The sequence below is a fragment of the Haliotis rubra genome, unplaced genomic scaffold, assembly GCF_003918875.1.
Source record: "Haliotis rubra isolate DU_JTF1 unplaced genomic scaffold, ASM391887v1 Scf327, whole genome shotgun sequence".
Taxonomy (NCBI): Eukaryota; Metazoa; Mollusca; class Gastropoda; order Lepetellida; family Haliotidae; genus Haliotis; species Haliotis rubra.
In genome coordinates, this window is record NW_025766999.1 from 153,347 (window position 1) to 181,031 (window position 27,685).

At 42.1% G+C, this 27,685-nt stretch overlaps 1 long non-coding RNA gene across 1 annotated transcript; it reads left to right on the plus strand.

The window, feature by feature from the left end:
* Positions 1–9,630: 9,630 nt before the first annotated feature.
* On the plus strand, positions 9,631–26,689 carry LOC124284003. The gene is made up of 3 exons (XR_006900454.1): positions 9,631–9,752; positions 24,231–24,235; positions 26,678–26,689. It is a non-coding gene; the product is annotated as an uncharacterized LOC124284003 (long non-coding RNA).
* Positions 26,690–27,685: the final 996 nt, after the last annotated feature.

A 27,685-nucleotide genomic window follows, 5' to 3' on the forward strand; every position in this document is an offset into this window, starting at 1 on the left:
TTCCATACTCACTTTTTTTTTTATCCCTTATTGCTTTTAATTATTTATGCATTTGGAAAATTCATTTTTATATTAATGTGAACATTCCAAATATTATTTGTTTATCAACAAATTGTTGAATGTAAATAAACTTTTTCATGAATTTGTATTCTATTCTGTTATTTGTCTTCCTGACGGTTTTACCATTATGCAGTTGTATAAAATAGCTGATTTGGCATGTGTGATGCATGAAACACAGCCTCTCTTCTTGAGGAACGGGTAAGGGGGCGGCACAATTCAGATTCAGTTTCATGGAAACCAGGTTATAAGTTGGAAACCAGGTTGAAACCTACAATAAACTTACACATGGAAACCAGGTTGAAACCTACAACAAACTAAAACATGGAAACCAGGTTGAAACTAACAATAAACTAAAACATTGAAACCAGGTTGAAATCTACAATAAACGAAAACGTGGAAACCAGATTGAAACCTACAATAAACGAAAACATGGAAACCAGGTTGAAACCTACAATAAACAGAAACATAAAAACCGGCTGGATCCTGCTTGGAGTGGGAAATGGTGCAAAATTCAGTTTCAGTTTTCATGAAAACCACAATGAAACTATAGGAAACTACCTGGAAACCAAATGGAAATGGTGGTTTCCATGGCGTTTCTTTTCAGTTTCAGTGTTCCAAAAACCAACTTATTTTTGTAGTGCCCAGGTACTTATGTCATATGGCACTTCAACACACGTAGGTGTCTTGCAAACTATCAGTTTAATTAATTCCAACTTAGCTTCAAAATGCAATCAGACGACTTTTTATGTGACCTTTGTATCACGTTCAGTTGTGGAAAAATAATTTCCTGGAAATTCGAGTTGTTTTTTTACTTATTCCTATTTTATGCTGTCAAAACGAGGCTCACGTCCATGAAACAGGGGAGGTAATCCATGAATCATAATGGAGTGAAAATTCGGGTCTGCAATTTGAAAGACGACTTGTCCTGAAATCATAGGACTGATTATTTTACAATTTTACACACTCTACAACAGCTGTTTCTTGTTTAATAGTTGAAAAATGATGACTTTAAATGGTTTACCTTTGTCCCAAAGCAGAATTTCATTTCAACCTTTCTTTTGGACATCTAAATCACTGTTATTTGTTTATTTCGGCATGGACGAGTATAGGACAATTTAACTCTTCTGAAAAATATTCATTTCACTTTAACATGAATGCATTTGTACGGAAGCGTAGTAGGGCCACGGTGAAATTTTTTTTGGGTCTTACTATCTCCTACGTAGGACTTAATATCTCCTACGTAGAACTTACTATCTCCTACGTAGGACTTACTATCTCCTACGTAGGAGTTACTATCTCCTACGTAGGACTTAGTATCTCCTACGTAGGACTTACTATCTCCTACGTAGGAGTTACTATCTCCTACGTAGGACTTACTATCTCCTACGTAGGAGTTACTATCTCCTACGTAGGACTTAGTATCTCCTACGTAGGAATAAGTATCTCCTAAGTGGGTATCTCCTACGTAGGACTTAGTATCTCCTACGTTGGGCTTAGTATCTCCTACGTAGGAGTTAGTATCTCCTACGTAGGACTTAGTATCTCCTACGTAGGACATAGTATCTCCTACGTAGGACTTAGTATCTCCTACGTAGGACTTAATATCTCCTACGTAGGACTTAGTATCTCCTACGTACGAGTTAGTATCTCCTACGTAGGAGTTACTATCTCCTACGTAGGACTTAGTATCTCCTACGTAGGAGTTAGTATCTCCTAAGTGGGTATCTCCTACGTAGGACTTAGTATCTCCTACGTAGGACATAGTATCTCCTCCGTAGGACTTAGTATCTCCTACGTAGGACTTACTATCTCCTACGTAGGACTTAGTATCTCCTACGTAGGACTTAGTATCTCCGACGTAGGACATAGTATCGCCTACGTAGGACATAGTATCTCCTACGTAGTACTTAATATTTCCTGTAGGAGATGATCGATATACGTTTATATTGATTAATCTGAAACGGTCGACTTAAAGCCCCAGACACTCAAACAATCACCTGTTTCACTGTTTTCACTGTAAGAGTCATTCGTTTCATTCACTATTAGAGTCTACAGTTATGTGTTTCATTTACTGTTAAAGTCTACTATCATGTGTTTCAATTTACTATTAGAGTCTACTGTTTCCTTCACTATTAGAGTCATGTGTTCAACTAATTGTTGCACATTAGTACTGTGTTGGACCGACTGTTATACTTTACTGCCTTGCGTTCAGTTTGCTCTACTATTACGCGTTGCAGTTAGTTCACTGTTATATGTTGTACTTTGTTACACTTTACTATTATGCATTGGATATTTCAGAGGTCGTTGCATATGAATCATAATCTGCGTGTACAGACGTGTCTTAGACTATCGGTGGCAATCTATGTGTACGTATCACCTTATATTTATACAAACAACTATAATGACAATTCTTTGCCTTTTTGAATTTCGTTTTGTTTTACGCCGCACTCAACACTTGTCCACCCCAGTCAAGTCAACCTGTAAACATTTACGAATAAAACCGCAAAAGAGCGTTGCATCCGATCCAACGTAGCCCCATCAAGACAAGCAACAACTTGCGGAGGTCGTGTTATAACCCGAGTTTCATATCACAACCTCACCCCAACCACCTGTGTGTGTGTGTGTGTGTGTGTGTGTGTGTGTGTGTGTTTGTGTGTGTGAATAGATGTATGTATGATAGATTAAACATAACCATACGCAAACCTCCATAACTGCAATTAGAACAGGGTCCACGTCACCCTCACGTAATACACACACAATGACACTGTATAGTAACACTGCGTTAGTGTCATGAATATTCACTGACTCACATTTCGACTATCTAACGTCCTGCATAGCCAAACATTTCTCAACTTAATAACCATCATTCAAAAAGGATATATTAAGTCCTACGTTGGAGATACTAAGTCCTACGTAGGCGATACTATGTCCTACGTCGGAGATACTAAGTCCTACGTAGGAGATACTAAGTCCTACGTAGGAGATAGTAAGTCCTACGTAGGAGATACTAACTCCTACGTAGGAGATACTAACTCCTACGTAGGAGATACTAAGTCCTACGTAGGAGATAGTAAGTCCTACGTAGGAGATACTAACTCCTACGTAGGAGATACTAAGTCCTACGTAGGAGATACTAAGTCCTCCGTAGGAGGGCACCCATGAAGGGCCACCTCCTCGTGGTGGGTGCTGGGTCACGCTAAGCGCCCTTCGACCCCCGTTGTGGACCCGGGGGGATATTTGGTCCACCAACCCGTTTGCCGTGGGTTGCGCCCCTGTGTCGGTGGAGGACGGGAGGCTGGTGGTTGAGGGCACTAGGAGCCTGGAACCGTGTTCCTTTTGCCCAACACACCACTTCGCCCCTTACTTCACCTAGACGGGTGGTGGAACTGGCCCGGTTCCATCAATCGGCTGGTCACGCCAAGCCCTGTGCGTGGTGACTATATTGCACATTATAATATTATCATTGGGCCTTGGATTTTTTGGATCTACTGTGATTGAACTTTTATTGCTTTAAATTGCCTAGAGTCCTATGCCAGAAGGCGGTGGCTCATGGGCCAATCTGGTGATAATAGACCTCTGGAATCTGTGATTCTTGGGAATGGTGTCATGGGCCGAACCAGCCTGGCATTTATTCTTTTAGTTTTCCATAGCTTTTCAAGTCTTTATCTCTAGAGTATAACACCCCTGTATCCCTGGTGTCAGCATCTTGGAGATCCGGTGCTATATGACGCTGTCCTTGTTGATATTCCGAGGTGGATGGGGAGCAGGGGTGCCGAAGTTATTGACTATTATCATGGATCCCACTCCATCTGGTTCCTTGCGAAATGAAAAAAAGCGCCGATATAAAAATGTTGATGACTCTAACAAAACTGTTTCTGCCAATTCTGAATCATGGGCTCGTTTCCTTGTGATTGAGGCAACTGATTTTCTGCCCATCAAACTAAATCCTTTTGCTATATCAAAAGCTGTTTCTAGAATTTGTGGTGATGTGAAAAACGTCACCCGTCTCCGTAGTGATTCCCTTCTGGTGGAATGCGCACGGAAACAGCAATCTCACAATCTCTTCTCGATTAAAACCTTTGCCAATATAGAGGTTGCTGTGTCCGTGCACAGAACTTTAAATTCCTGTCGTGGTATCATTCGCGACAGAGCTCGCTGTCTATTTGACATGTCCGAGGAGGACATTGCTGTAGAGCTTCACGATCAGTGCGTGACAGCAGTCAAACGTTTCACTATCAGGAAAGAAGGTACCACTATAAAAACAAACACTTATCTTTTGACGTTTGCTCGTGCTTCACTGCCACAGTCAATTAAAGCTGGATATTTTAATATCGGAGTGGACGTGTATGTCCCCAGTCCACTCCGGTGTTACAAATGCCAAAGGTTTGGTCATGGGTCAAACTCTTGTCGTGGTTCTGTGGTATGTCATAGATGTGGTGAGAGCCACGACAACACAGACTGTGACAAGAGTTTTAAGTGCGCTAACTGCCAAGGCCCACATGATGCCTCATCTAAATCCTGCCCTGTGTGGCAAAAGGAGTCAAAGATAATAAAATTAAAATGTGAGAAGAACATTTCGTATCTTGATGCAAAAAAACCTTTTGCAAATGAGGTTTCAAGTCCAGTCAATATGACATACTCTGTTGCTGTCACTCGTCCCGTATCAACATCATCAGTTACATGCCAGACAGATTTGACATGGGTGAAGTCGGAGAAACCCACCACATCAACTTCAGTTGTATCACTCCCTCTCCCAGTAACTCAGTCTTCTTCTGGATCTCAGACTGAGAATCAGCCAGAGAACCAGCCTCTGAATGAGCCTGAGACATCACCTCAAACACCGGACAAACAGCAAAGTTCAAGTCAATCAATTAAAAAGAAAGGAAAAAAGTACAATCGGAAACAAACAACTGCCGTCCCTTTACCTTCAGAGCTTCCTCTGGAGAACCCTTTTTGGACCTCTAGATATGGAGGTCACTCCGTCCTCACAGGACAGGCGGAGGAACAGTTCCTCCTCACATTCACGAGGGCGATCACCAATTGAGCCACCATGACTCAATTGCCCAATCTAATTCAATGGAATTGCAGAGGTCTTAAAAATAACTTTAATGAAATACAATTATTGATACAGGACTTTCATCCATCAGCATTTTGTTTTCAAGAAACTTTTCTTAAAAATACAGATACGTTAAACTTAAGACAATACAGTGAATATCATTTCTTTTCCCCTCCAGGAGATAGAGCAACTGGGGGTGTTTCTATTTTGGTGCGGCAGGGTATTATACATAGCCCTGTCCCTCTTAATACCAATCTGCAAGCTGTAGCTGTTCGTCTCACTTTACACATTGCGTTGACGCTGTGCAGCTTGTATATCCCACCGTCTTCTGATATCCGACTGTCAGATCTGCAAAAACTGTATGATCAGCTTCCAAAACCATGTATCATCATGGGTGATCTGAACGGACACAACCCGCTTTGGGGAAGTGCCCATACTAATAATAAAGGTAAAATCATCGAGGAATTCATTTCTGATAATGATTTATGTATCTGCAATGACGATTCAGCCACTTATTTACATCCCGCTACGGGAACATATTCTTCCCTGGATCTATCACTTGTTGACTCCATTTTATATAATGAATTTGAATGGATGGTCCATGATGACCTATGTGGGAGTGATCACTTCCCAACCATTCTTAAAACAATACGCCCTGGAGATGATCCACCTTTATCCAGAAGGAACTTTGCCAGGGCTGATTGGTCATTATATAATACACTATGTAATGATAACTTAAAACATGATGTTTTTTGCGAACAGCGAAGATCCTATACAGTTGTTTTCCGATATACTAAATGACATTGCTGATCAAAGTATACCCAAGTCCTCTGCAATTCCCCATATTCGTAAACCATGGTTTAATAATGACTGTAAACTGGCCAGAAAAAGTAGGAAGAAAGCAGAAAAATATTTCCGCCGACATCCTACTGTACATAATTTAGATAAAGTAAAAATTTTAAATGCTAAGGCTCGACGCGCATTTAAGCAGAACAAGCGTCAGTCTTGGAGGAAGTATGTTTCCCAAGATAAATTCCCGTACACCAATTTCGAAGGTATGGAACATGATACAAAGAATAAAGGGCAAAGGTTCCAAATCTACCGTTCATCATTTGAAGGACGGTGATAATTTATTGACTAATAAACCTGATATTGCAAATAAACTTGGTGAAACTCTTGCCAAGCATTCATCTTCATCTAATTATGTCCCTGAGTTTCAAAAGTATCAGAAACAACAGGAGAAGAAAAGAATAAATTTTAACTCAGACAATGGTGAAGATTATAACGAACTATTTTCGTTACATGAGCTCCATACTGCACTTGAGCAAGCTCATGATACAGCAACAGGAGCTGATAATATTCACTATCAGCTCTTGAAGCATTTACCCGAATCATGTTTAGAAATCCTTTTAGAAATTTTTGATCAAATATGGACTTCAGGGAATTTCCCAACTTCGTGGCGTGATGCCATTGTTGTTCCTATTCCAAAGCCTGGCCGGGATCATACTGATCCATCTAATTACAGACCAATCTCTTTAACGAGTTGTGTCTGTAAAACCATGGAACGAATAGTCAATAATAGATTAACATGGTATCTTGAAACCAATAACCTTATAACTAACATTCAATGTGGTTTCAGGAAAAATCGTAGTACCATTGATCATTTGGTACGTTTAGAATCCTTTGTAAAAAATGCAATAGTTAATAAACAACATGCTGTATCAATTTTCTTTGATCTTGAGAAAGCATACGATACCACCTGGAAGCATGGCATTTTAAAGGATTTACATGATTTTGGGTTGAGGGGTCGTTTACCTCTTTTTATATCACAGTTTTTAAAAGACAGGCAATTTCAAGTCCGAGTGGGTTCAACCCTGTCTGACCATTATAATCAGGATCAAGGTGTCCCGCAAGGTAGTATTTTGTCTGTAACATTGTTTAGTATTAAGATCAACAGTTTATCCAAGGTTTTAAATGATTCAATCGATGGCTCACTTTTTGTGGATGATTTTAACATTTCTTGTCGCGTTAAGAATATGCATACTATTGAACGGCAACTACAGTTGTGTTTAAACAAAATAAATAAATGGTGTCTTGAAAACGGCTTTAAATTTTCCAAGTCCAAAACTAATTGTCTACACTTCTGTAGAAAATATAAGCCACATAAAGATCCAGAACTATCTCTAAATGGCACTCCCATCAAGGTTGTAAAAGAGGCCAAATTCTTGGGTCTGATTTTCGACTCCCATTTAACCTTTCTTCCGCATATTAAATCCCTAAAAACTAAATGCCTGAAGGCACTCGATTTATTGAAAGTCGTGTCTAATTCAAGGTGGGGAGGGGATCAAGCTACGCTACTACACCTTTACAGATCACTTGTCCGCTCGAAGCTTGATTATGGCTCCATCGTATATGGTGGAGCCTGCAAAAGCAACTTAAAACTTCTTGATTCTGTCCACCACCAAGGTCTAAGACTTTGTCTTGGGTCCTTTAGAACCTCTCCTATTGATAGTCTCTATGTTGAAGCAGATGAGCCTTCTCTTACACAACGTCGGATAAAATTATCCTTACAATACGTTACTAAACTATATTCTAGCGATTCTAACCCTGCATTTAACTGTGTCTTTAATCCCCTCTATGAGGATTTATACAACAAAAAACCTTCTCTTGTTCCGCCTCTTGGGCACAGAATTAAACCATTCCTTTCTGCTGCCGGCATTGAGCTGGAAAATATAGCTCCTTCCCGTCTTCTTTTTTCTCCTCCTTGGCAATTGGTGAGGCCAGAAGTTGACTTAACATTAACCACATTTAAAAAATCAGAAACTAATGATTTACAGTATAAACAAGAATTTAGTCAATTAAGAAATAAATATAATACCTATAAATCCTTATATACAGATTGATCCAAGGATGGTGGCGCGGTTGCTTGTGCCACTGTCATTGGGTCCAAAACAATATCTTCCAGACTACCCAATGACAGTTCAATTTTCACAGCAGAAGCAAACGCAATACTAACAGCTCTGAAATATGTTAATAAACACCGTAAATATAAAAAATATATCATCTTTTCAGATTCTCTTTCGTGTCTTCAGGCTATTAAAAATCTTTCTTGCAAACATCCACTTTTAATTGAAATAATTGAATTGTACAATGAACTTGCTACTGGCCAATGCGACATCGTCTTTTGTTGGTTACCCAGCCATGTTGGCATTTCTGGGAACACAATGGCTGATATTGCTGCTAAGGCAGCACTCAACAAATCTGTGACACCACTTCTGATCCCATACTCTGATTACAAAGCTGCTATAAGATCTTATATCCGTGATCTGATGCAAAAGAAGTGGGACACCCAAGTAGGTATCAATAAATTACATGCAATAAAACCCTATATCGGTTACACTTACTTGGATTGTCAGTCCAGATTTGAAGAGGTCATTATGCGACGATGTCGTATTGGCCACACTAGATATACGCATGAGTACCTATTAAAAGGTGAGGATCCTCCGTTTTGTATCCCTTGTGATGAACGAATCACAGTCAAACATTTCTTGCTTGACTGCGTTGAGTACTCCATCACAAGGGATATCTATTTCAAATCCCGAACTATGAAGGATCTTTTTACTAATATAAGTCCTCATTTAATTATTGCTTTTTTGAAAGAATTAAATTTGTTAACAGATTTGTAAATAGCTAAATATTTTATGATTGGAAGTTTGAATTAGTAACATGGATTGTTAGTGGCTGTATCCTCGAGGGGGGTTAAAGTACTGTAAAATTATTGTCCTCCTGAGAGGGTACGTAAGTCCCAAAACATTCAAAGTAAATTTCAACTTTCCGTTTTTTAATCGTAGAATATTTGTAATTTTAATGTATGGCTAGATATGTCTTAATTGCTAACGGCTGAGGGGATGATATAAATCCAGCTAGGGCCCATGCAGGTAGCAAATGTACTGTAAGTCCCCATGGTCCCTAGTATGGTGATCTACCTTCAGTTGTTAGCGATCTATAGCCCATTTTTAGATTGTGTTGTCCCCTATGGTTAAAATGTTTTAGATTCAATTACTAGTTTTACATATCTATATCTGTGATACTCTAGTTGCTTTACTGTCCTTCGATGACAGGTTTTATAATATATACATATTCCATTACAATGTAAAATGTTCTCGTCACGATATGGCTGAAATATTGCCGATGTGACGTTAAATATTAACTCACTCACTCACTCACTCCTACGTAGGAGATAGTATGTCCTACGTAGGAGATACTTAGTCCTACGTAGGCGATACTAACTCCTACGTAGGTGATACTAAGTCCTACGTAGGAGTTAGTATGTCCTACGTAGGAGATACTAAGTCCTACGTAGGAGATAGTATGTCCTACGTAGGAGATACTAAGTCCTACGTAGGAGATAGTTAGTCCTACGTAGGAGATACTAAGTCCTAAGTAGGAGATAGTGACCCCCCAAAAAATTTTCACCGTGGCCCTACTACGCTTCCGTACATTTGAGATTGTTTTTGTGATTTGTATAAATCTGTGCTGTTAAGTTTTCTTGTAAACTAATACCTTCTAACTTATCTTTGATAGTTTTTAAGTAATTCATAAAGGTAGGAGGATAACGTTTCTTTTGACGTTTAGTGTACCTTTTAATCGCAGTATTTTTGTTATTTTAATTTCGGCTAAGTCTTCCTACCATCGCCAGCAGCTGAAGGGATGGCGTAAATCCAACTAGGGTCCATGCAGGTAGCAAAAGTAATGTAAGTCCTTCAGTTGTTGGCGATCTATAGCCCCTGTTTTATATTGTATTGTCTTCTTCAATTAAGATGTTTTAGATTCACATGCCAGTTTCATATTCAAATCTGTGATACTCTAGTATTTTTACTGTCCGTCGTCGACAGGTTTTACTCTTCAAAATGTTTTTACTTTTTATTGTATAAATTGTTTTCGTCACGACATGGCGGAGATATTGTCGATGTGACGTTATATATTAACTCATTCACTCACTCTTTACTCACACAAATGTCACCATATATAAATGTAACTGGCAAATATGTGTTAAGTGAACATCTGTGGATAATTTCATCTGAAAATGTCCAATTAACAACAACATCAGTGATGCAACAACGACATCAAACAAAGGAAAGGGTCACTTGCAGTCAATATATTGTGTGTCCACCTAGCGCTGCAAGACATGCTCGCAGTCTCCGGGCCATTGAAAGACACACATTTCTCAGTAACAGCTGTGGGATGGTCTGCCAGTGATGTTGAAGGACATGTGTCAGCAACTGTCCTTGGTGGGACAAGTTGATTTCGAGATCGCCGTCCAAGTTCATCCCACAGCTCTTTGGAACCGATTTCGCAAGTGTGAAACTCGGATATTGCAGTCCTGTCGAACTGCCGTCACAGGTGGTGCACCAGGTTGCCGACGATCAGCAACACTTCCGGTGGCCCGAAACCTTGTCTGAGTCGACCAACAGTGGATGGATGCACATTAAAGTGACTGGCAATCATCACATCTGAAGCACCTCAGCTGACCATAACGACAGCCTGATTCCTATCGTCTTGTGTCAAGCGTGGCATTTTCTCAAAGTGATTGAGTTTCACAATTCCTTGTGCTTTTAAAAGGCATGGGTGCAGGTAATGCACATGCACAACGTGTTTCATGAATGTGGTTGTGTTTACCAGAAATGTCAAACGTTCAGTTTTAAGCATCGAAGTTCATGTGAGAGGAATGCTCGGGGACTCGAACTCGAAATGGGCCAGAATAACAGCCTTTTATCCCTACATCCTCTGTATCGCAAAAGAAAAACCTTTGTATACCTTTTGTAAGTTCCAGGACAACAAATAGCAATTGCGTTTTAAATAGCTTTCAGTATAAAACGTGGAAAAGCCCTGTTAATGCAGGCAGCAGAATTCCCCAAAGGTTCGAACTCAAACGACTGAAACATTGTTCAGCGTGGTATCGAGCTTTTTAAAAAGACTGTAGTTTTGTGTTTGAAGTTGAAGCCAACACTGGAGCTTTCATGTACCTCATGTACCTCACACTGGAAAAAAGTCCACATTTACAAGCTTTGAAATGTCTTGGAAAGACGATGTTTCCAAGACATTTCCAATTTTGGAAAGGGGATGTTTCCGGGAGATAACTGGTGGGTGATGGTAAATGATTGTTCTGTTCACGCCCCAAGACCTAATCCTCTGTTAATTGAAGAGTGAATCAAGGCAGTTAAGATTCACCAATTAACAAGGCGTACTGCCTATCAAGGCGTACTGGATGTCATTTTCTGTATTGTGACCTGATTTCCACCTGATGAAGGAGCATGCATACGCTCCGAAATGTCGTGTTATTCACAATAAAGAAGTTGACATCCATAAATCTTGCTTTTCTTATTTAAAAGGTAAGTTATTTAAAACTGCTGAGCTGTAGGTTGTTAAACATGTCGCGATGTGATTATCGTATTTACACCTGAGAGATTCGTCAACAGTGTGGTATGCACAGGCAGTGAAAGTTGTATTGTATTGAATTTGGTTGGTTGCATATTGTTTTGTGTTGAGCTGTCAGTTTGTATGAATGTGTGAATGAGGAACCTCGCATAATTATGACATTGAAATAACATTATTCCATGGTCAATGTCACAATGTTGGTGAAATTGTAGTATACGGAAGTTTGTTTCAGATTCTTTTTATAATCCCTTCTTTTATGCAGATAAAATAATTTAAAAATTAACGAATATTGCCATGCTTCTCTCAGAGGAGAGGTGAGGTGAGGTGAGGTGAGGTGAGGTGAGGTGAGGTGAGGTGAGGTGAGGTGAGGTGAGGCGAGGCGAGGCGAGGCGAGGCGAGGTGAGGTGAAATTGGGTTTAACGTCGTGCTTGAGAATATTTCGCTCATATGACGACGTGCATGCATGTGTATGTGTATGTGCGACTGCTTGTACTAGCCCAGACTGAAGCTGGTTTTATAGTGCTAGCCCACTGAGATACCATGCCGCAGTGAAGCAAGAATACCCCACTCAGACACATTGTACTGACTCCGAGCCGACCAGTCCCTTGTTGTACCCTTTTATGCCGAGCCCCAGGCAGGGACCAACAAGTACCATATTTTAACGTCTTTTGGTATGACGCAGTCGGGGATCGTACCCGCGACCTTCCGCTCTCCGGGCGGACGCTCTAACCACTACACTTCTCTCCGAGTGAGGGAAGATAATTTATGTAGTGTTTATTATCAAATTAGATATTTCTTTTTCGTCCGAACAGAATTCACAAATTACGTATGTTTGGTGTGGGTGTGTGTGCATACACTCATATATAACATCTAACTTTATAGGTATTAAAATCAGGCCGTTTGAAACCATAATGACTATATTTGGTTGGAACACTTGAAGAACGAAAATAATTTCACACCTCAAAAGGAACTGGAACAGTAACATTTTTCATGTCATCATATGAGCTTTTAAACATTGAATGAAATAAATGCTGTATGATGAAATGGATTAGAGAACATTACAATGGCATAAATGACGCTTTAATGACACATGTAATGACAATAAATATACAATCATTATGTTAGTTAACTTATGACCAGACACGTCAAACTGGTACCAATAGCTTAATGCCATCTAATTTGTAAACATTCAGTATTTCTTAGTACCTGAAATAGGATTACACAAATTTGGAATTAGTTTTAATCTGAGATCAATTTGTTAGGAAGCAGTTTACTAGTGTAGAAAGTCTTCAAAAGTTTGGTCATTCGCAAACTGAAGCAGACCTCACTTATACTGCAGTTAACAGTATGGAGATACATAACGAAACATACCACTTAAGTGATAACAACTCCCTGTTTATTGAATAGAGCGGCATTTCGATGTACATCGTTCAGGATAAACAAACTGATTGAATGTTGATTGTTGATTGATTCCATCACTTTGACAGTGGAGTGGATTTCGACTTTGTCATACTGAAGTTGATTTACAGCTAGAATCTGTCAATCAGCTGTTAAATCAGCATCCAATCAGCCTGTTTACAATTTGTTGATCTTACTCTCCTGCTGCCCCCATCCAACGATGTGCTACTTGGTAAATTATTTGTTAATTTGCTGATTGTCAATATGCATATATACTTCTATTCACCTGATTGTAGTAACATTTTTCTTGATAAAGGTGTGGGAATAAGTATGGAAACTCCCCTCTATGCATCAACAAGAAATTGGCATTTGTAAAGTCGTACTTTAAGAATGCGGTGTCCTCCCACTTTGCCAGTTTCATTGTCAAGCAATTAATTACAGTGAATGGTGCAACAAAGGGGATTAGTAGGGGATTAAAACTCACGTTAGTTTATACATATATAACTGATAGTCACATAATGTTTCTTTAACATTTTTATCATTTTAAGCAGATGATTAGAAAAAGATACATATATAACTTATAATCATGTAATGTCATTTTAATCAAATACAAACACAATACAAATCCCACTAAGTGGGATACAGCATAAGAAATGGATAATTGAAGCTACAAATTGTAAACACTTATTGACTAAAATTGTTTTGCATGTGGTGAACACTGTTCATGGCTCACCACGCTCAGAAACGGTTCACTCTCACTTAGCCAGTCTTCCTAAAAAAGTCTTGTTAAGACAACATTGCACTATGGCTAGGTGAGAGATGCGAACCAGGTACTTAGCATTAGCCACTGAAGCGTGAGCCTTTGTTCTAGGGCTGTAGTCTATATCTACAATGCGACACGATTGATGATGTATGCAAGTGTAAGTGTAGTTTAAACAATATTTGTTCTTGTACCACTAGTAGTGTACAGTGGGATGGACAAACAGTGTTTACCCTACATTAATGTCTCTCCCCAAACTTATGCATATTACAACAGTCCTTCAAAGATAAGATAATGTAGTGTTCAAGTTGAAGCATCCAAGTTTAATACGACAATGTAAAATTTGGTTATTTCTCAATCCATAGTTCTGCACAATTTCGTGTCCACTAGGCTGTCCCACCACCCAGTGTCACTAGAGAATTGGTCCAAACAGCAATAACTATGTGAGTGGAATTTGTAAGTGAAACAGTAAAAATGTTATCTTGTCGTACCCGTGTGGTATTAATTGGCACCGTTTATCACTGTTAAAAAGTGGGTGCTAACATACATATGGCTTGACTTAAGAACTGGTTCTTAACAAGCAGCAAAAAAAAAAAATACAACATGACTTTGGAACCGATTGTTCACTTTGTGAGTATGCTAGGATTTAGAAGTGGTTTCTAGCACTCAATGATGAGGCTGGTATTCAGAAGTGGATACTTGCACTCAATAAATGTGGTGTCCATGTATGTATGATATTACAGCCAAAGAAGCATCATTTGTTAACATTTTCAGCCACCATTTCTCTAAATTTTCTTAATACACTACAATTTTTTGCACCAAGCATATTTTTATTTACATTTTCTGTAAACGGTAATTCAGATAATATCATATCAATGTATCTCACTTTAATATAAGTTTAACTAATCTTACAAACTGAGCATTTCTCAAACATAACCATTTTGTTGATACAGACAATGGCTCAGCACACGTAATATGAAAAATGTAAAGAAATTCAAATAATTCCATACCAATGTGTCTCACTGATACAAAATTCAGGAATCTCATCAATTGAGCATTTTGTTGATACAGACTATATGGTTCAGCTGGACATTGCCGTTATCAAAACACTAACCCTGGTCAGCCAGCTCCAACTCTGGCTATGTGAGAGACCTGTTTTCGCAGAATCTGGCTAAGTGAGAGGACACCTAAAAAACTGGCAATAACCAGCCAGACATGACCTTGCTAATTAGGGCGTTAATAATAATCAGATATTCGTTAACTGTAGTCGGGTTAACTACTGGCAAAGTGCGAGTGAATCAAGAATGCTGATCAAACAAGCATTGGATTACGATTGGCGTTGTGTTCTCAATGCAGGTTTTAACATTTTCTAAACAAATAGGTTTTCCTTCGTTGCGGGTGTCACTATTTCGATAATTTAGCAATTAACATTGGATTATAGAGACAATGATGTTGTTGGAAGAGGATAATCCGGATTATGCTGATGAGAGCACAAATAATGAGAAAACGAGCCAAATATATGCATAAAGATAGTGTTTTTTCAGTCTCAGTTCACTTAGTATATATACATTAAAATACGTAGAAGGCGTAAGCCACGACTGACTGACTGATTGAGTTTGGTTTTACGCCGCTTTTAGCAATATTCCAGCAACATCACGGCTGGGGACACCAGAAATGGGCTTCACACAATGTACCCATGTGGGGATTCGAACCACGAGTGGTAACAGGAGACTATATAGACAGATTTTATTTAACTATGTTACAACATGCTACATTGTACAGGAATTATAACTAGATTTCCGGCACGCTTATGGGGAGCGGTTGAGACGGTTTCGATGACAAGGCAAGTCATACATTTCAAAATATCTGGAAAAAATTCCCCATAGGCAGATGTTTAGTGTGCTTATCTTCGAGGAGAGATGTGGTTTTATACCTACTGAGGGCAAGAAATTACTTCTTGTCAAAGAAATACTTCTCGGGACACGTAAATGAATTGATATAACTCCACTATTATGCTTTGTTAGTCAACCTTTATTGTGCAAAACGGTATAATGTTACATGAAGATAGACAGGAATCCTATACATCCACATATGAGTTTAGAATATGCTATCATGGCAAATGGAGGCATGTAAATATGAAAAACAATATTGCTGCAAAGAGAAACATATGCAAACGTACCTCAATAAGGATAGAGTTTACATCAACCTTAAGCGGATATTTTATCTAAATTTTAGAGCTGGCAACCTCTGTGAATGGCATTTAGAAGTTGGTGTGATGAACAACGAGGAGAGTTCTATGGATATACAACTTCTTTGATATCAATATGAGCGACGTTTCGGTGTAGCTACTAACACCGTTATCAAGCAAGTTTATCACTTGCTTGATAACTATGTTAGTAGCTACACCGAAACGTCGCTCATATTAATATAAAAGAAGTTGTATAGCCACCGAACTCTACTCGTAGTTTAAAGCTGTCGTTGAGTATTTCAAATGGATAATGGAATTTGGAAAACATATAGTCAGATATGTGATTGAAAAGTAGCTCTATAAAAAAAAAAATAAAATAAAAAAGGATCGTTCAAACTTAAATGTGCCTCTCTGCAAAACTCACAGGGGGAACACTTGGCAACAATACAAAAATGACAATTACCTGGACGGAAATATGCCGAAATAACGTAATCCTAAACGTTGCCCTACCTTCTTAACTGTCTATTGCTGTGTCATATGGTCGTCGATTAAAGACCGAACAAGGTGATTATATCAAATGTATGATGAATACTGTTGTAATTCATTGAATGTTGCACCTGAAAGACAAAAGTTGTGACGTGGAGACTACAAATTCGAGAGCTGCCGGAATATTGCTCAACATTACAGAAATGACGACTAATAATACTTTAGATATAAATTCTACAGTATGCATCGTGGTGACTTCAGGTAAAAGTGACAGTCTGCCAAACCACGATAGCTTATGGAGAACTTTTTTGAAACTATTTTAGCGTACAGTTAAAGTGGCTAAACTGATATATTTTATTTCAAGTTGAGGTCGATAACAATAACAAATCTTAGTATAGAATCATATATGCAAAATTGTCGGACGACATTCGATGCACACTTTATTCTATCTGTTGCATCCAGATGTTATCCAAAGTATCGTAATGTAAGCGTATTTAAAAAGAAAAGTACTTGTTCGTGTTAGACAAGCCCTTTGAATTCATTTATACTTTTGGTAATGGATTGGACTAAATTACTGAAACATATGTTATATTTGGAATTACACTTTCTTAGTAAAGTAGAGATTCTAGTACTTTTGAGACCCATCCGGGATTCGAACCCGCACCCTCAGAGTCAGGCACCTAATCGCAGGCACACGAAGTCAGACGCCTAACCCGCTCAGCCACCGCAGCTTCCCGGATTGGACTCAACCCAACACAGGTACTAGAATCAGTACTTTACTGAGAAATTGTAATCCCAAATATAACATGTTACATTTGACCACTTTCTAAATGACATTGTGTAGTCATTATATTACAGTATGTAACAAGAATGGTTGTATATTTGCTTGAAGTGGTAACTGGGTGAATGTGAACAACAACCCCCAAAAAACTGTTCGCATATGAGAGTTTACAAGTACAATGTCACCAACACAACATATACTATACATAACAAAGAAACAAACGGGATGTTCCCCATCTCACAGATTTTCTGTCAGCTTTCGTAGCCGATCATAGTTGTGTGTAAGCAGCAATATCTATTTCCAATAGTTACTTTCCAAAAACTTCGAAAAATTCGCAGCATTATCATAACACAGTGCGAGTTGGTTTTTTTATATATACCTAAATACATTTTCCGAGTGCATGCGTTCCATACTATGAGAGGCCGGGGTGTCGTGACAACGTAGCTTATTAAACATACCCAGTAGTATGTACAACGCGGATGACCTGTTGACGTGAACCCCCATGAGACATTTGTCAGTTCAAAGGATGAAAAGGATAAGTAGTATGTACACAGGGGGTTCAAGATCACTTTTGCCAAAGGCTTCTGTAAAACTTTATTTCATAGATAAAGCCTTTATCAGGCCCCGATCTCTTCCCCCAGTGTATATACCACTTTTGAATCCCCAACCAACTTCCTGGTCAATATGACCGCGAGCCAACACTTTCCTGGTCACTTGCCACTATTGTGATCGCCCTATATAATGTTGGCCTCGACGAAACAATTTAATGTGAATCTCCTATGATTTCTTTGGTTTTTGTAATGAAGGCCTGTTGGGCTTGTTGTACCCCTTGTTTTATGTACTTTTTTTCTCGTCCTCACTGATGGCAGTGCTTTTGCGAGACTTGGTTCGAATCTCTTGTTTCGTCTCGTGGTACTTGGTGAGTTCAGAGAGGACCAAACGTTTTATGTCAAATAATGGCGTTTTATGTCACATAACTGCCACAAGCGGAACCCGTCTACGGTTTCCAGTGTCTTTGCTACTCCCTCTATGACTGGGTACAGCCCCATCCTGTGCATATAATATATACTACAAGATGTTTTAATTGGGCTTCATTTAAAAGTCGATCAATGTACTTGAAGCTTGTAAGGCCTAGCCCCGGGGGTAGGCGAATAAAGGAAAGGTCAATAGGTAACTCTTGTTCTATACAAACCATCTCGTGGCTTATTAAGAGGGGCAGCAACCCCAGTGAGGGGTCCGAGCTCAGTTGTATGACGATACAACAATGGCGGGTGCAAAATGGATATGTATTTGGCCAATCTGTTGTCACCCCAGGTAAAAGGCACCAGGGTGGGCCCCCCCATCCAAACGTTCCAATGTCGACTTTGAAAAAGACTTCTATGATGAGTGTGGAGCCTGGGGACATAACCATAGAATATGGTAGGCCAGCGTATAAGTTGAATGATAGTGAGTGAGTGAGTTAAAATTTTAAGTCACATCGGCAATATTTCAGCCATATCGTGACTAAAGCAAGTTATAAATATATCAACAATTTAAGTGAAATGATAAAATGCTGCCGACGAAGGACAGTAAAATAACAAGATTATCACAGATATATATGTAAAACTAGTAATTGAATCTAAAACATTTTAACTAGAGGGGACAACACAATATAAAAATGGGCTATAGATCGCTAACAACTGAAGTTAGATCACCATACTAGAGACCATGGGGACTTACAGTACATTTGCTTCCTGCATGGGCCCTAGCTGGATTTACATCATCCCCTCAGCTGTTAGCAATTGAGATAAATCTAGTTAAAATTACACATATTCTACGATTAAAAAACGGAAAGTTGAAATTTACTTTGAATGTTTTGGGACTTACGTACCCTCTCGGGAGGACAATAATTTTACAGTACTTTAACCCCCCTCGAGGATACAGCCACTAACAATCTGTGTTACTAATTCGAATTTCCAATCATAAAATATTTAGCTATTTACAAATCTGTTAACAAATCTAATTCTTTTAAAAATTCAATAATTAAATGATAACTGATACTATTTAAAAGATCCTTCATAGTTCGTGATTGAAAATATTTATCCCTTGTGATGGAATACTCAACACAGTCAAGCAAGTCATGCTTGACCGTGATTCTTTCATCACAAGGGATACAAAAAGGAGGATCCTCACCTTTTAATAGGTACTCATGCGTATATCTTGTGTGGCCAATACGACATCGTCGTATGATGACCTCTTCAAATCTGGACTGACAGCCCAAGTAGGTGTAACCGATAGTTGGTTTTATTGCATGTAATTTATTTATACCTACTTGGGTGTCCCACTTCTTTTGCATCAGATCACGGATATAAGATCTAATAGCAGCTTTGTAATCAGAGTATGGAATAAGAAGTGGTGTCACAGATTTGTTGAGTGCTGCCTTGGCAGCAAGATCGGCCATTGTGTTCCCAGAAATGCCAACGTGGCTGGGTAACCAACAAAAGACGATGTCGCATTGGCCAGTAGCAAGATCATTATATAATTCGATTATTTCAATTAAAAGTGGATGTTTGCAAGAGAGATTTTGAATAGCCTGAAGACACGAAAGAGAGTCAGAAAATATTATATATTGTTTATGTTTGGGATGTCTTTGAATATATTTAAGAGCTGTTAATATGGCGTTTGCTTCTGCTGTGAAAATAGAGCTGTTATTGGGTAATCGAGAAGAGATTGCTCTGGATCCAATGACGGTGGCACAAGCAACCGCACCACCATCCTTGGACCCATCTGTAAATAAGGATGTGTATGTAGTATATTTAGTTTTTAATTGATTAAATTCTTGTTTATATTGTAATTCATTTGTTTCTGATTTTTTAAATGTTGTCAGTGTAAGGTCAACCTGTGGCCTCACCAATTGCCAAGGAGGAGAAGAAATAAGACGGGAAGGAGCTATATCTTCTAGCTCAATGCCAGCAGTAGAAAGGAAAGGTTTCACTCTTATACCAAGAGGCGGAACAAGAGAAGGCTTCTTGTTATACAGATCTTCATATACTGGATTAAAGACACAGTTATATGCAGGGTTTGACTTATTGGAATAAAGTTTTGTTATATACTGTAAAATTAATTTTATACGGCGTTGTGTAAGAGATGGCTCATCAGCCTCGACGTAGAGGCTGTCAGTTGAATGATAAATGTACATACCTGGTTGTATCTAACAAGTAGCCCGGCTATGTGGTGTTTGGGAAACTCTCATATCCTGAAGACCCGTGGTGGAACCCCCGAGCAAGATACCGTTCTTCTTAATTTCTGTGATATAACCATCCTTGGCCAAAGAGACGTAAGGTGTGGTGATGTCATGTTGATCAATCATTTGGGTTCTTTAAAGTCTGCCAGGATCCACCCGCATATACACGCTGTCAGTCAAGTGTAGGACGTACAAGGTGTCTTCCTCACCGTACCGATCGAATCCCTCTGTGTCTCCTAGGTCCCCGAGCGTGACGTTGGGACGATGACTAGTCATTGCTATACTACTATCACAAGATAGTTTCCAACTGTTTTTCTGATAATAGTTCGGGGGTGCACTTCAACCCCATAAGGTGTATGTTGTTGGGTAGGAATATCTTGGTGACTGATATCATGTCTTCCACGGTCACCGTGACCCCCTGCAGACTGGTGTGGGAGTCGACACCCACCCGCACGTAAACAGTGCAAACATGATACTGATGTTGTTTGGCCCACCGGAGTTTGATCCAATTCACGACTTCGACTTCGCGCTGCGATGGTTCACCTAGGTAGACTTGGATGACCAGCGTGGAATTCGCCGGTAGACTCGCCAGGATGTTGACCACGCCTTCGAATTCAGACACCACCTGCAACCCTACGTTTTGCATCCCGGGTTTACTCGATAGCATGTGGGCTGCCATACTCGAGAGTGAGCTGTTGACTACGCTAGGCTTCTGCGCCGGGATGAAGCCACCAGCAGGGTTCCGTTGTTCACGACTTTGTTTAGGTAGTTGTCTTTGTTCTCCATGCACACTTAGTGGGAGCTGAGCGTGATGTTGAGAAACCAGTTGAGGGTAACAACACCCACTTGTCGTCGTCGGTGAAGACGACGGGATCCTGATTGTTTCGAGCAAAGGTCGAGCAAGTCGAACAGTTTGCCGCCGAATGATGGGTGTACCGACCATCTATTATCACCGATGCGGACTAGGTCGAACCGAGTGTTGAGGGCCGTTCCTGAGGTATCGACTATATCACCTAGGTTTCTACCGCTGGAGGTGACTTCAACGCGTTTGTAAATGCTGTTTTTAAGCTGTAAGGCATACAGTCTACCCTCTACTCCGTGGGGCGTCGAACCCGCGTGTGTCCCCGAGGTCAGAGATCCCTACATTGACGCATTTTTTCAACCTCATACCGGGTCCTTGAGCGCTAGTCATTTTATGTGCAGCGTTATGCTGAGCTATCCTATATTCACAGGATTATGCTTTGATCTAAAACTGATATTACCAACTCCGGGATGGTGCCCCGAGTTAACCTCTTGTAGGGCTCTCAGCAGCGTTGAAGGGCGTTCGACCTGAATGTTGTCCTTCGTGCTCAGCTGATCGAGATGAATGCACAGCTCGTGGTACGGGACTAGGTCGGGTGACTTTGTACCCATGACGGTGGTTGTGGGTTTTATCTCGTCCGGCGGCAGCCTGAGTGTCCTCACCAATGGTCGGCCGAGCCTTAAGGGGTTTATTCCATTGTTGGTTAACACCACTGTGCCGTTTGAGTCGTTCATCTTGAGTTCGGCTCCCACGGGCTTGAAGGCTTCATCGCTTAGTGAGCACACGCTGTAGTAGCTGTCAGTTATGTGGTTACGGACGCAACTGACGAACAGCTTGTTGTTGCTGTCGTTGATGTTGGTCCATCGCGTAGGTAGGTGATATCGCAGAGTGCGACTTCGAGTTGACCCGACGTGTTATCGATCGCGTGCATCAGTTGAACGGACTCACCGCTCGTTATTCCTGGAAGGGTCACGTACATATTGAAGTATATATACCCATTATATAATACTTTTAAAATGTACAAGCCGGGAGTGATTTATCCTAAAAGCGATACGAAGGTCACCGCTACCGATCTCACACACATGAAGATCATGGTGGATGCCAAGGAGGGTTCCCACTTTCGAGCTCGATTTATCAATGTGTTCGAACGGATAAAGGCTTTCGGTGATGAACGTCAAGGCAGTCCATGCTTGGTTCAACAACCCGATGTAGTTCTGGCAGAATCAACTCAACTTCGCGGTCTGGTGCGCGATGACTGGGTGTGGCTTGACATTGACCGACAATCGGCATGATGCGCTGAGTAGGTCTGTGTTCATGTTTCACGTGTACTACCAGGTCAGGCATATCCTCAAAGAGATAAGTGCCCCGCTTCCGCAGGACAAGGTATGGGATGCATCGAACAATCCGCACGATCGGCAGGCTTACAAACGGATTTGTGGTGAATTCAAATTTGACCTGAAAACGGATTGGCGTATACCGGTGGCAGTGAATCATGGTTTGGGTATTCCATACAGTGATGGACTTCCCGTGAAAGAAGCCAGTTCTGCTCTGTTGAAAAAAGATATCCTACTTACACCAGACTATGTTCTGAGAAGTAATGAGTGGAGAGATGTCCGCATGAATTTTATAGGTGAAGGTAGAATTCCTTTCACCATCCACAAGGTCAAGCAGCCTCAATACGTTGAAGACAATTGGAAAGTATATATGTTGGATATGTCGAAAGGGCTTACTCGCGCCGGCACCATCCGCTTGAACGAGTCGATTCGAACGTATGTGTGGGCCGTGCTGGGTGTGCAGGTGCAAACGCGTTCCAGCATCATGGGCGCCGGGACTGCTTACGACGCGCAGACACAGTTTGTATCCAACGTTGAGGATGCTATTAATGCTCCAGTTGATCTACCGAGTGCCATCCAACGCTACCAAAACGTATTGGAATACACCCGGTCGAAAGTCGACTATGTGTTCGACGTAGGACTGTACATGGCCCCGAGCAACATGCAACTGAGAGTCAACTAAGTGGTGGGCTACAACAACGAAATAGTCATTGCCACGGCCGACCAGTAGTTTGGTATCAACCCAGGTATCAACGTGAGTCACGTCCCACCTCCCACGACCGGTGAAACGTGTATAGTGGTGTCACCCCCGAAGCCCAGGGTTCAACCAGCACCACAACCCCTGCCACCAGACCGGGTGGCTGAAAACAAGGAACACCTAGATAGAAAAGCGCTAGTGGTCGGGGGATCGCGGTTGGCTTGGGCCTCATTTGGTTAAAAATTCCTTAGCAGCTACGATGGCTGCCCACAGGTTTTGCCCGAACCACGTGACAGTTTTAGCTAGCGTACTCAGTAGCCACGAGACGATGTCACCCAGGATGCCGGTCAGGGCTTCGGCGGCCCTACCCGCGAGTTTAGCCAGGGCTTCCCCGAGGGATTTCAGGTGTCTTCTCACCCAGTCTCTGGCGTCGCCTCCAGGTGGGGTTGGGGGTGTTCATATGCCACTGCCTACCGTCAGCGACACGACCAGGGTTGATATGATGAAGCCCAATGCCGTCAGAACGTTGGCGATGGTGATCCCTTGCTCTCGGAACAAAATTCGGATCCTGTCAGCCAACGTGGTGTCCTGGTAGAGGGCTCAATCGATGGTTTCCCGCACGCGGCTGATCTGGGACCGAAGCTGTTCTCGGAAAGAGGACGCCGCTTCCAGCCGGGTCGACCTTTCCTCTTCCAGGCCGCGCAATCGTTCCTCGATGATGGCTTTCAGAGACTCGTCGTCTTGGACCTGGCTGAGTTTGTTTTTTTCACGGGCGATGTGGGCGTCGATCGCGTCCAGTTTGGCCGTGTTGTCCACGAGTGATCAACGAATGGTTTGCATGGCCTTGTCCACCCCTCGCAGTTCCCTAATGGTAAATTCGAACCCGGGTAAGGGTTTGTTATGGTACGTTTTTCGATGGCACGTTGGGGCTTATCATTGAGTTCGGCCCTGGTAGCTTGCAGATCTTGGACAACCTTCGGGGGAAGCTAAGGTCGATAATCTATGAGGTCTAGTTCATCGCGGATACCCCTATAGCGATTGGTGAGTGTCGATAAGGCAAGCTGTTCTCCCGTGCGTGCGTTCATGAGATTGATCCCGGGTGATCCTTCAATCGCATCATACCATCCCTGTTGATGGTGAACTTGGAATAGTTTCGGCCCAACACGTCGTAGTATTCGTTGACGGCCTGCTTCAGGAGTTCGTTGACTTGCGTGAACGAGGTTTCCTGCTCACCCCTGAACGAGTGGGCACTATCATCCCAGATATCATCCATCTGGATGTCGTCGTAACCACCACCTTCAGCCATTATATTTCATTATATTAAACTTATATATTTCATGTAAAAAACAATGTCATACGGTAGGAAGCTAGACCCTTTCCGGAGATCAAGAGATCCTCTAGGCGTCAGAGCCGTGCGTCAGTCGGTGACCATCACCAACAATCCCAGCAAGATAGACCAGAACCAAACGCTGTTGGTTCGATCCCCAAACCTGGGTGAGAATGACCTCATCGTGCCCGGCACGGTACGACTGGTGTTCAACCTCACGTTGACCTCCGACAACGACAAACGCGAGCTCGTGCGGAATGTAGGTCGAGCCGTCATCAAGAAAATGACCATGAAGATCAGCGGCAACGAGTTGCTGAGCATCGACGACAGTGACGTGTTTCACTGCTACGGTGACCTCTGGAAAAGCAAGGGAGAACGCGTCAACGACGTGTACCAAGGCATCAGTAAGTCGACCAGGTTGAGCTCGACAAGATCCCGGCGGGTGAAAAGGCCATCGCCCAAACGTACGGGAACAGGTTCTGCGTGCCGCTCGACTTCGAGTTGGTCAATGGGCATGCGCCGTTTTACCAGTCTGCGCTGGGTGATAGGCTGGAATACGAGCTCACGTTCAATGACTACAGCAAAGTAGTGCGTACGCCGAATGGTGATGAGGCCAGTTACACCATCGACAACATCTCTCTGGAGTTCGACATGGTCACTAGCCCAGAGCTGGCCAGGCAGGTTCGAAACCAGTACTCGGGGAAGGTGGCCATCCTGTACAACCGGGTCCTGTGGCACCGGACGATAGTACGGGACAAGAGCAACACGCTGTGGAATATCAACCTGAACGTGCCGGCGCGATCGATGAAAGGCATCCTGATCATCCCCCGTGGAGGATTACGAGCCGTTCCGAAGGGACAGAGAGAAGTTTTTCAACCCCGAGATCACGAAGGTGGAAGTGACCATCGAGGGCGTGCCCAACCAGCTGTTCAGCGCTGGTTTGAGGGCAACGAAGCTACTGACCCGGCACCCACACGTCATCAAGGACCTGGATCTATCCTCTGTGCAGATTGGGGAATACCTGGCCACCAAGTACGCGGAAGACCGTTTTCGTGCTGGATATGCTGGAGGGGTACTACCGGGATACCTTCGATAACATAGTTATCATGTGCCCTACTCTGCATATAAACAAGACGTACATGGAGAGGCCTTGGGTGATGACGGACCCGGACGTACAGAGAGTCGACCCGGGAACACGCCTGCAGGACTGGCTTATCATGGGAAATTTAAAGGGGAGTCGACGCTGTTCATCCTGGACGACTGAAGCACTAACAAGGAGATAACAAAGAAGAGAGACACGCTATCGTTCCTAGCCTTCTCCGGCCGGCACGCAAAGCACACCGTCTGGGTGCTATCGCATAAGTTCAACTCGGTACTGAAAGACCTCAGGGAATAGATGCGATTGGTAGCCTTATTTCACTGCAAGGACAGGGATTCGTTCGAGGAGTGTTTGAGGGAGAACGATGTGATGAGCAAACTAGAACGGGAACTGGTGAAGAGACAGCTAGCCGAGACGAAGCATGATAAGCTCGTGCACAAGACCGACCAACCCGTGGCTTTCCAAGTACTTAGCAATGCTTAGCAAATGCTTAACAATGCTTAGCAATTAAAGGTTACAGTTCTATACAGATGGCAGCTTTTGAAGTGCTCATCGTGTGTAACTTAACCTTCATCTCGCTTTTCGCGTGCATCGGCTATTATATTATTAGAATTAGGAATCGCTCGTTACATTTTAGGAAGGAGTGCAACGACCTGCTCGAACAACTGTTGGTGCCGGAGCGAGAGAAACTGGTGGATGACAAGCGAGAGAAAGTGGTAGCGCTGGCGGTCGGCGGCAAAGCTTTGGGGACTACGCTCCCGATAAGATTCAGAAACTACCCACCGTTGAGGTCGATAAGCTGTACGCAAGATACGAAACCCGGCTCGGGGCCGAGATGACGAAAACTATTGGGTCGACCATGACGCAGATCTACCCCGGTTTGGCATCATACTTCCTTCCCATTCCACCGGAACGCCGTCTTTACCTGTGGGAGGATCTCGAGGACCCGTTCATCGAACACACTTTGAGCGCCGTCAGCTGCATGCTGTACCACAAATACGGCATGTTCTTAGCCCCGGTGATGGCAGCGATCATCACGGCGAAGCATTGCCAATTTAAAGAGGGGACAAATAATAATAATAGCATACAAGATGGATCAGGAAGTGACTCCGACAGAGGAGGAAACCCCGACACAGGAGGCCCCGACACAAGTCGAAGCAGAAGAACCCTAAGAGGGTCGCGGCCGGTAGAAAAGGGGGGCTAGCCAAACACCACAAGAGTAACTACACTCTGTGGGTTGCAGGGGCAGCTGCTCCGGCTCTCTCATTGTTCATGTTAAATAGGCCACAACCAGCACCAACCCCCACACCACAACCCCAATTAGAGGTAAACCCCAATATTATGTTATAATTAAATATATATTTCTATATCATATACATCATGTCTGAGGGGAAAACGTTCGTTAACGAAGTATACCACGCCACCGTGGTCGCCGGCCTAGTCGTAGCATATGCTCGGTTGACCAAGATTAACGATTAACGAACGACTCGAGCTTGAAAACCATGAGACTGAGAACTGATAGGCCTAGCAGTGACTGCGTTAATCGCAAAGCAAATAAACTAGATACCCATATGAGTATACCAAAGATGAGACCTGCCCCGTATCGATGCCAGTACGTGCCTATGGGGAAGACCGAGACCTGCGGTAGGAGATGCAGGACTGAGGGGTACTGCTGTTTCCACAGGAGGTGTTTCATGAACTACACGAGCTCCGTGTGCAGCATCGGAGTTAAATGCCACTACTGCCTATGTAAAGCCCACGGGGCAAAAGGAGGTCTGGCACCAGCTTATCTACGAGAAGAAAAAGGACTACATAAACGAACGTAGGCGCCTCCTCATGATGGAGGCCTAATTAGAGATTGTGTACACCTAGGTATGATAATGAATAGTCTACAGTTCGTGGAAGTTGAACCCACGGAAAGTCGTTGCCTGAGAAGCTGACAGATGGATGTAGGCAAAAGTATAGATATCGGTGTCCTCAAACCTTTGATTATTGGCGAACTCTATAAGCTGGGGTGCCTCGCATTTGCAATGATG